An 11149-nucleotide genomic window follows, 5' to 3' on the forward strand; every position below is an offset into this window, starting at 1 on the left:
TGGTCTTCCCTGATTACCCACAGCCTCTCATCTTACGACGCATTATCAACACTTGGTAAGTTCCATCTCCTCTGCCTGGCCAACTTAGAACTGCCAATGGTTTGTCTCGTTTCCTTATTTCTTATTTCCCACTCAACATCGCCTCAATTTGCCTGGTTCTGTTTATTCATCCTAAATGATCATTTCAAAAACAATTCACGCGAGTAATACATCCAAATGCCATATTTCAGCGTGAAGCTGAGGCAAGGTGGTTAAGCAACGAAAGCTCCAAATTTATCGTACATGTCTATTTATCAGGAAGGCAAGGACTCTTATGTATCACTGATGTTATTGTTGTTCCTCCACGCACTAATGAGCTACCACTCCCACACGCACACGTTCCTCACCACTTCGTTAGGAAGCTTCGAGTCTAAAATAAAAAGATAAAATTGGAGGGCAGTGTTAACTCGGCCTTAAATGGCGTGTTGCCTCCGGGTCACCCTCGTAGGTCACAAAGGGAAGGGGGGGGGGGGGTCCTGGTCTCAATACTTTGGGTTAATTAACGAGTTTGAAAAATATGCTGGCGATGAGTGAGCCAATGACAGAGCTCGACCCAGGCAGAGGACGGGGAGAGGAGGGCAGGAGAAGGAAGCGAAGGGGAGATCAAAGGGTGAGACCAAGGGAGAGGATGAAAAGATAGGGAGAGACACAGGCAAGTGACTAACATGTAAAAACGAGAGAAAACGGGTACAACAATTAGACATCAAATGAGCATCAATCTCTCTCTCTCTCTCTCTCTCTCTCTCTCTCTCTCTCTCTCTATATATATATATATATATATATATATATATATATATATATATATATATATATATATATATATATTCTTTTTTTCATACATATTCGCCATTTCCCGAGTTAGCGAGGTAGCGTTAAGAACAAAAGAATGAGCCTTAGAGGGAATTTCCTCACTTGGCCCCCTTCTCTGTTCCTTCTTTTGGAAATTAGAAACTGGAGGGGAAGATTTCCAGTCCCCGCTCCCTCCCCTTTTAGTCCCCTTTTACGACAAGCAGGCAATACGTGGGAAGTATTCTTTCTCCCTATCTCCAGAGCTAATATATATATATTAATATATATATATTAATATATATATATATATATATATATATATATATATATATATATATATATATATATATATATATATATTGGAAAGGATCACAATTTTGCGCGTGATCAAGTATATTCCTATGAGTCCACGGGGAAAATGAAACACTATAAGTTCCTAAGTGCATTTTCGTGCATTAATCACATCATCAGGGGAGACACAAGAGAGATATATAAAAGTCAGTTGATATACAACGAAGAGACGTAGCAAGGACGCCATTTGGTAAACATGCGATTGTCCAAGACAGGACATCGCATGTTTACGAAATAACGTCTTAGCTACGTTTCTTCGTTGTGTATCAACTAACTGTTATATTTCTCTCTGGTGTCTCCCCTAATGATGTGATTAATACACGAAAGTGCACTCGGGAACTTATCGTGTTTCATTCTCCCCGTGGACTCATAGGAATAACTATAACTATATATATATATATATATATATATATATATATATATATATATATATATATATATATATATATCTTTTTCTTTCTTTTAAACTATTCGCCATTTCCCGCGTTAGCGAGGTAGCATTAAGAACAGAGGACTGGGCCTTTGAGGGAATACCCTCACCTGGCCCAATTCTCTGTTCCTTCTTTTGGAAAAAAAAAAAAAAAAAAAAAAAAAAACGAGAGGGGAGGATTTCCAGCCCCCCGCTCCCTCCCCTTTTAGTCGCCTTCTACGACACGCAGGGAATACGTGGGAAGTATTCTTAATCCCCTATCCCCAGGGATATATATATATATATATATATATATATATATATATATATATATATATATATATATATATATATATATACTTGTTCGTCGCTCTCGCGTTAGCAAGGTAGCGCCAGGAACGAACCTCGTTCGCTTAAAACCGCTCCTTAGTTGTCATGTGGACTGCACCGAATTCGTAGGACCCCCCCCCCCCCCTCCGCCAGGTTCAAAACTAGGCACCACATCTATAAATGGCTTCAACTAACTGCCTTCAAATGATTCGGTTCAGTCTACTGACAGCACGTCGCCCCCTGTGCACCAAACCGTTCCAATTCACTCTATCCTGAGCAAGCCTTACACCCTCCTGCACGAAGGGCCTTGAGTTCTGATGAATCAGCGTTTGTAGTGTTGTAGGAATGGATGACCTCCAGAGCGTAGACGGGAAAACGTGACTACTTTACATCTTGGGAGTGTGGCTTCCGATAGAAGTACATGTCAGACTGGGCGGCGTTTAAAACTGAATTAGGAAGACGGTTGTTGAGAGCTTGCCGGGTCACTTCGGTGTGTTTATATTTTCTCAGTGTTGTGTTTGTTGTGGGTGGGGAGATTTGTCGAGTACAGGCTGCTGGAGTAGGAGGCAGGGGGCAACCTTATCATTTCTACATGGGGACTGAAGATAAGTTATAGAGTGGCTTCGATGAGAGGGGTCTAGTGCTGCTGCATAGAACTGAGCGCCGAGCATGTTAATGTGGGATTGTATTAGGAGGATATTTCTTTCCATTAGGTCAGTGTTGAGTGTCTGTGGTTGCTATGCAATTGGTGAATCATGGCTGATCTGGACATACTATTCCAGCGTGCTGACTAAAGCCTATTTAGGTATGAACATGATCTAACAGAATCATACACATCTACACCAGAAAACATAAACCTCCATCAGATAACACACACATACACCAGATAACACACACCTATATCATATAACATACACCTACGTCATATAACATACACCTAAACCAGATAACAAACACCTACATCACATAAGTAATACCTAAACCAGATAACAAACACCTACATCACATAAGTAACACCTAAACCAGATAACAAACACCTACATCACATAAGTAACACCTAAACCAGATAACAAACACCTACATCACATAAGTAACACCTAAACCAGATAACAAACACCTACATCAGATGACCTACATCAACATCAGATGACCAACATTTACACCAGATGACATAATCCTCCATCTGATTGTTCTTATTGCTCTACTTTGTGCGGTTTACTGCTTTTCTACATCTGCTTCAGAGAACAGGAACGTCTGGGCAGGTGAGGTGTGGGTTTCAGGTCTCAGCGGATGAATAGTTTGTACACGATGCTACAGGATTCTTATTCTTGTCCAAATCTCGTACCATTTAGTGTTCCGAGGGCATGGAGTGTGTATGTTGCTCTTGTGTTGATGATTAATATGTGAGGAGGGAACGCCGTGTGTGTGTGTGTGTGTGTGTGTGTGTGTGTGTGTGTGTGTGTGTGTCTGTGTGTGCGTGTCTTGTGTGATACCCAGAGCAGATGGTATTTTGTTCAGAGGTAGTGCTGGTCCACTGAATGTGACTGCAGGGCACAGGTTGGATTCGTGTGTGTCTGGGGGTTGAAAGGGTGACTGAAGACTTCTGTGGAGATGCAGACATGTCGTGTTCTGGGTGAGCCATCGTCTCAACGATGTGATGAAGTGCTCCACGGTTGTGGCGGCTACTGTCGTGTCAGGATGTTGTGACCTGACCTGTGAGGTCTTCGACATATAAGAGGATCTTTCTTGATAATGGGATATGCAGGAAGTAATGACAGGTCATATATGGATAAATAGATAGAGATAAATAGACAGATAAATATATATATATATATATATATATATATATATATATATATATATATATATATATATATATATATATATATAGGTAGATAGATAGATAGATAGGCAGACACAGATAGATAGATATGTAGATAGATAGATAGGCAGATAGATATATAGATAGATAGATAGACAGATAGGCAAGAAAGAACGCGCGAGCGTTAAAAGAATCTGAATGGTTATTTTCCAATAAGTATCAAAACAGAAACAAAGACAAAACAAGAGAAAAGAGAAAGAGTGAGAGGTAGATAGCCAGGAAGAGTGTCAAATAAGATGAAAGAGTGAGAGAGAAAGAAAGAAAAAGGAGGAGACGAGACATGTGAGGTACACAGCTCATGTCAACCATCCCGTGCAAAAAGTCCACCAGTAGATAACTCTGTTCCTGGGCCAATAACAACACACTCTAAATACCTATGCACCTCCCACGACACGTGTCCGTATGGGTGCGTGCACACACACACACACACACACACACACACACACAGACACACACACACACACAAACTCTCTCTCTCTCTCTCTCTCTCTCTCTCTCTCTCTCTCTCTCTCTCTCTCTCTCTCTCTCTCCCAGTCATATGCCTATGTCCACTCCCGTCATATCACTGGAATTCAAAAGCAACGCGAACCCCTTCATCAGTGAGTGGCCCACCTTAAACACATACGGCACATCAACCATAGCATTACTGCAACTGAACCACTGCTTCACATCTCATCGCTTGATGCTCGGCTGGTCACCACTAGATGCATGGTGTGTAACCTGCAACACTCGCACCGTAAGACTTCCTGTACTACGTCGATGTACCTCACTCATGTCCTCACTACCCAGGGCGTGGAGGCATGCAACCCCATACTTTATCTTAAGATTTATAATCAATTCTCTGGTTATTCTCATGACTCTCCAGCTTTTCTGGACCTCAACTGGCTCATTTGTTTAGCCGAATGCCTGCGTAATTTCAATAAGCCATTCTTTATTTAGTTCTTTATTTCCATACGGGCCTCCGTGGTATAGTGGTTAGCTTTTACTGACCATGAATCAGCATGGGCCTGCCTAGTTCCGGACCTGCAGGGGTTTGATTCCTGGGCGCGCCAATCAGCCAAGAGCCAATCCCAGCTGCTGATCCTCTCATCGAGGCTAGTCGAGAACTGGGTACCTGGCTTAGGACTGAGTGTGTGTGTGTATGTGTGTGTGTGTGTGTGTGTGTGCGCACACACACACACACACACACACACACACACACACACACACGTAGGAGTGCAGTCACGGCACATATGTACAAGGTTACGAGACGGGGCAACACGAAAGTAAAACTTTCTATCCTTAACACACAAATGATCATCACTCTGGCATGGGTCCTCACCCTCAAGGTTTGGACCCGTGGTACTCGTTTGTCGGCTGCTTCCCACATTTTCGGTGTGGAGTCCGGCCAATCGAGGCTTCGTTGTTATGATGCCTCCTTCTTTCCTCGAACGGATAAGCTGTGGATGGAACTCTCTTTCTTCTTTTGTCTTCCTCTCTTCACATATCCTTTCTGCCTTTTGCCAGTCAGGTCTACCAACACCTACGGAGCCCATTATTTTCTTTATTTTTCTTATAATGTTTTCTTACAACCGATATGACCTTGAGCAAGGCAGAAAAAAAATCGTAGTTCACACACACACTCGCACACACCAGTCTCTCTGTCGAGCGTTGGCTGTACGGTACCGGTAAAAAAAATATCAGAGAACATACAGATGACTTCCTACAAAGTAGAAATTAACTAAGTGAGGGACAACACGGTTGAAAACGGGGCATGCGTAACGAAACTTACAGATACGTGTATGAGTAAATGATCTTTGTACTTTGAAAAGAAGAAAAGGTTGGAAGGAAAGCATTTATCTGGAATATCAGAGAGCATTTGACACTGTGCCACAGACGAGGATGGTAAAGAAGATGGATCTTCGGGTAGTACTGAAGGGGACACTACATCAAAGTACATATGATTATCTTAGTGGAAGGGATGAAAAGACATTGGTGTGTGGAGCCTTCTCTACGTTGGTCGAGGTCACCAGTGGTGTGCCGCAAGGGTCTGTCTTGAGAGCCATTGTTCTTCTTGATCTCTGAGAAGGACTCGTCGGAAGGATTGGACTCCCACTTGAACATATTTACGGAGGATGCGTAAGTCATGAAGGAAGGTAAAAAAGAGAAAGATTACATCAATTAACAAAGTTGGTGTGATACATGGTTGGTTTCCACCAGAGTTAACGTAAAGTCATGAGGATGGAACACAGTGAAAGAAGGTCTCGATATAAATGTCACCTAATAAGAAAGAAGCTTGTGAGAGAAACCTGTGAGTTCACATCGTCCTTAACCTGTCGCCATAGAGCCACATTAAGAGAATAGTAATGAGGACAATAAGTCTGCAGGCAAATATTAGAAGAGCATTCAAGTATATGGATAAGGAAATAGTCAGCAAGCTTTTCACATTCCGCATGAAGTTGAAAATAGAATATACTATTCAAGATTGGTCACCGCACCTCAGGAAGCAAAAAGGACAAACAGAGAAGGGCCTGAGGAGTGCATCAAAAATGGTACCGGAATCACTACGGTCAAGTTACAGGGAAAGGCTTCCGTGGTGTAGCGGTTAGCGTCGCTGGGGCCCGCCTGGGTTCGAGCCCCAGGCGCGTCAGCCGATCCACACAGTCAAAACAAGCATTTCTTCTTCCTCTCGTGGCCGGTCGATAAGTGAGTATCTGGCGTAAGCTAGGTGTGTGTGTGTGTGTGTGTGTGTGTGTGTGTGTGTGTGTGTGTGTGTGTGCGCGCGTAAACAAGAGTAAACATATGGTACACATGCACGGTTAAGAGACAGGGCAACGTGAGTGAAAAATTCCCTCTCCGTAACACAAATACTAACACACACACACACACACACACACACACACATACACACGGGCTTCCGCTGTGTGGTGATTAGCCTTACTAACCGCGAGTCATAACGGGTCATCCCGGGGTTAGAAACTCGTGGTTTCGAATCCTGGGCGTGGCATTCGGCCTAAACCCAACCCAGATGTTCATCTTACCTTCGGGGAAGGTCGATAAAAGGGTATCTTGCTTAGACTGGATTATGTGTGTATGCATATATAAAATAAGAGTGTAAATATATATATATATATATATATATATATATATATATATATATATATATATATATATATATATATATATATATTATCCCTGGGGATAGGGGAGAAAGAATACTTCCCACGTATTCCCTGCATGTCGTAGAAGGCGACTAAAAGGGAAGGGAGCGGGTGGCTGGAAATCCTCCCCTCTCGTTTTTTTTTAATTTTCCAAAAGAGGGAACAGAGAAGGGGGCCAAGCGAGGATATTCCCTCAAAGGCCCAGTCCTCTGTTCTCAGCGCTACCTCGCTAATGCGGGAAATGGCGAATAGTATGAAAAGAAAAAAAAAGATATATATATATATATATATATATATATATATATATATATATATATATATATATATATATATATTTATACATATATATATATATATATATATATATATATATATTATCCCTGGGGATAGGGGAGAAAGAATACTTCCCACGTATTCCCCGAGTGTCGTAGAAGGCGACTAAAAGGGGAAGGAGCGGGGGGATGGAAATCCTCTCCTCTTGTTTTTTTTTTTTCTAATTTTCCAAAAGAAGAAACAGAGAAGGGGGCCAGGTGAGGATATTCCCTCAGAGGCCCAGTCCTCTGTTCTTAACGCTACCTTGCTAACGCGGGAAATGGCGAATAGTTTGAAAGAAAAGAAAGAATATATATATATATATGGAGAAAGGTGAGAGCAAAAGACGTAAGGGGAGTTGGGGAGGAATAGGATGTATTTAGGGAAGCAGTGATGGCTTGCGCAAAAGATACTTGTGGCATGAGAATCGTAGGAGGTGGGCAGATTAGAAAGGGTAGTGAGTTTTGGGATGAAAAAGTAAGATTATTTGTGAAAAAGAGGAGAGAGGCATTTGGACGAGTTTTGCAGGGAAATAGTGCAAATGATTGGGAGATATGTAAAAGAAAGAGGCAGGAGGTAGAAAGAAAGGTGCGTGAGGTGAAAAAGACTACAAATGAGAGTTGGGGTGAGAGAGTATCATTAAATTTTAGGGAGAACAAAAACGATGTTTTGGAAGGAAGTAAATAAAGTGCGCAAGACAAGAGAACAAATGGGAACATCGGTGAAGGGGGCTAATCGGGAGGTAATAACAAGTAGTGGTGATGTGAGAAGGAGATGGAGTGAGTATTTTGAAGGTTTGTTGAATGTGTTAGATGATAGAGTGGCAGATATTGGGTGTTTTGGTCGGGGTGGTGTGTGAAGTGAGAGGGTTAGGGAGAATTATTTGGTAAACAGAGAAGAGGTAGTAAAAGCTTTGCGGAAGATGAAAGCCGGGGTGACTGTTTTTGACTGTTTGCTAAGGATATTCAATGTATTTATGGCTCATGGTGAAGTGCCTGAGGATTGGCGGAATGCACGCATAGTGCCATTGTACAAAGGCAAAGGGGATAAAGGTGAGTGTTCAAATTACAGAGGTATAAGTAAGTTTGTTGAGTATTCCTGGGAAATTATCATTAAGAGGGTGAAGGCATGTACAGAGCATCAGATTGGGGAAGAGCAGTGTGGTTTCAGAAGTGGTAGTGGATGTGTGGATCAGGTGTTTGCTTTGAAGAACGTATGTGAGAAATACTTAGAAAAACAAATATACATGTGTATATATGTATAAGTCTGTGTATGTATATATATATATATATATATATATATATATATATATATATATATATATATATATATATATATATATATACGCTGAAATGTATAGGTATGTATATGTGTGTGTGTGTGGACGTGTATGTATATACATGTGTATGTGGGTGGGTTGGGCCATTCTTTAGTGTGTTTCCTTGCGCACGCTACCTCGCTAACGCGGGAGACAGCGACAAAGTATAATAAATAAATAAAAATATACAGGGTAAATAAACGGTGTAGCAAGAGAATAAGACATCCCGCCGTAACACACACACACACACACACACACACACACACACACACATTTTACGGACTACCGTGGTACAGTGGTTAGCGTAACTGATCGTCATGCATGCACGGGCCGCCTTGGGATCAAAAACCTACATAGATTGGTATTCTGGTCGCGGCAGCCGGTCCACAGCCCACCCACCTGTTCATCTTCCCCTAGGGGATGGGCGATAATTTGGGAACCTGGCATAAGTTAGGGGTGTGAGTGTACGTGCAAACGTACAGAAGTAAGGATATGTTACATATATACAAGGTCAGGAGACGAGGCAACACGAGCGTAAACCTCTCTAACCCGTAACGCATAAACAATAATCACAAACAGTAATCACACATACACAGCATAAACATCGTAACTAATAAATCGAAAGCAGATGCAGGAGAATTTCTCATACATATATATATATATATATATATATATATATATATATATATATATATATATATATATATATATATATATATATATATATAAAAGAATATAAAACGGTAATACATAAAATTTATAGATAAGAACATTTACAATAAGTTAGTGATAAGACAGTCCATGATAACCATGGTGATACATTCTAAGCTTGTTGCCACACAATACTCAGAGAGGCTGTATGTTCTCTCTCTCTCTCTCTCTCTCTCTCTCTCTCTCTCTCTCTCTCTCTCTCTCTCTCTCTCTCTCTCTCTCCCTCTCTCTCTCTCTCTCTCTCTCTCTCTCGCTTTCTGCTTGGAAGACGGCCAAGAGGGACGAGGCTTCGTCATATATTGTTTGCTGTGAAGTCACAGATAGCGATATTCTCTCTATAGAACTGCCTGCGTTCACTCCCTTCATACACTGGGGTGTCGGGCAGGGGGAGCCACATGCTTGACCCAAATGAGTACGACCTTGAGCACGACGGTATGACCCGTTGAGCACAACGGTATGACCCGTTGGGCACAACGGTATGACCCGTTGACCAGGATGGTATGACCCGTTGACCCGGAAGGTATGACCCGTTGACCAGGATGGTATGACCCGTTGACCAAGATGGTATGACCCGTTGACCGCGACGGTGTGACCCGTTGACCCGGATGGTATGAACCGCTGAGCAGGATGGCGTGACACTTGACCACGACGGTACGATCCTTTGGGCCATTATCCTCTAGGGTCGTACCGTCGTGCCCAAAAGTCGTAGCGTCGTGCTCAGTGGGGTCGTAGCGTCATAATCAAACAAAAAAGGAAAATCAGTTGCGAGTGAATGAGTGCTTTGGTTGCCCTACATGATTGGTAACAGCAACGTGCAGTCTGAGGGATATGCCACCAGCAGGGTCTGCTGTCGATGCCAGGAAGAATTCGAGAATCACCAGAGGAGAAGAGGGTGAGACAGACGAAGGAAAGAGAGAGAGAGAGAGAGAGAGAGAGAGAGAGAGAGAGAGAGAGAGAGAGAGAGAGAGAGAGAGATGGAAGTGGGTGACGACAGAAGACGAAAGTCGATCAGGAGAGGATATTTGAGAGGGTATGACGGAGGGATGGGAAGTGGGGAAGAAGAGGAGTGGTAAGAAGACAAGAAAAGACAGATGAAGAAGAAGAAGAGAACATGATAATGATGATGATGATGATGATGATGATGATGATGACAGAGAAGAAGAAGAAGAAGAAGAAGAAGAAGAAGAAGAAGAAGAAGAAGAAGAGAACATGATGATGATGATGATGATGATGATAAAAGAGGAGAAGAAGAAGAAGAAGAAGAAGAAGAAGAAGAAGAAGAAGAAGAAGAAGAAGAAAAGAAGAAGGGAGAGCATGACGTGAAACAGGTGGGAGGTGAGAGTGTAAGATAAGAGAAGGAGAATGTTTGGAAGTTCTGAAGAGAGGAGCAGACTTTGCCAAGATCGAGCAGCTTGGAGAGGATTTGTCCAGACCTGACGACTGACAGACCTCGGCTCTAGCGGTGAGCAGGTAAATACTGGGGAGTGAGAGGCAAGAGAGAATATACGAGATATTGAGAGAGAGAGAGAGAGAGAGAGAGAGAGAGAGAGAGAGAGAGAGAGAGAGAGAGAGAGAGAGAGTGTACCTAAGACAAGGTTTTGCCAAAAGGCAGGGCTGGCGAGTTGAAGCTCACCGCAGGAAAATCTAGTGTTCGGAATAACGCATCGTGTGAGTTCCATGTCGTCAAGTGTTATGTGTTAGGTGCGGGTGAGGCAAAAAGAAGAGACCGAGCAACTGGATCAAGGTGGGGAATTTGACAGCCACTGATGTGCCGGTTCACTGGACGTCATCACTTACCCTACCGATACCCAGGCAGTGATTCCCCCGTGGTCGGGTGGCTGTCTGCTTCCTACTACTTTGACGAGAGA

The sequence above is a fragment of the Panulirus ornatus genome, chromosome 13, assembly GCF_036320965.1.
Source record: "Panulirus ornatus isolate Po-2019 chromosome 13, ASM3632096v1, whole genome shotgun sequence".
Lineage (NCBI taxonomy): Eukaryota > Metazoa > Arthropoda > Malacostraca > Decapoda > Palinuridae > Panulirus > Panulirus ornatus.